Here is a 540-nt window from a genome sequence, read left to right on the forward strand (position 1 = left end):
TGATCAATGATGCTCTCTCATGATTGATGTTTCTATCTCACCCGCTCCCTTCCTCTCTGAAATCAATAAAAATAAATTTAAAAAAAACACTAATAAAATTAGTAGTGAAGAAGGTGGAGATACAGTAAAGTAGAAAATAATATTTTTAAAATGATGACGAGAAGGAAGTAATGCATCTTTGTGTGTGGCAATCCTAGGTACTTAACTGTGCAGAATTTGAATTCAGAGACACAAAATAAAATCTTGCCTTTACTTCTTATTCCAATTTAAAATCTCTACATATTAGTTTATTCATCTGTAAAATTGCATTTGTGCTCCTAGATTGAGTAAATATAAATGGCATTACTTATGTAGACTGATTATCCTAACACCTAGAACATAACAGAGAATAAACATTATATGCAAGGATATGGAGCAACAGGAACTCTCGTTGCTTGTGGACATGCAAAATGGTACAGCCACCTTGGAAAAAAGATTGGCTTGTTTGTTTTCCTGTTAATTTGTTTTTCTGTGTTTTTCAAAATAAAACTTATTCTTTAC

Source organism: Myotis davidii, unplaced genomic scaffold (assembly GCF_000327345.1).
Source record: "Myotis davidii unplaced genomic scaffold, ASM32734v1 scaffold20, whole genome shotgun sequence".
NCBI classification, from domain to species: Eukaryota; Metazoa; Chordata; class Mammalia; order Chiroptera; family Vespertilionidae; genus Myotis; species Myotis davidii.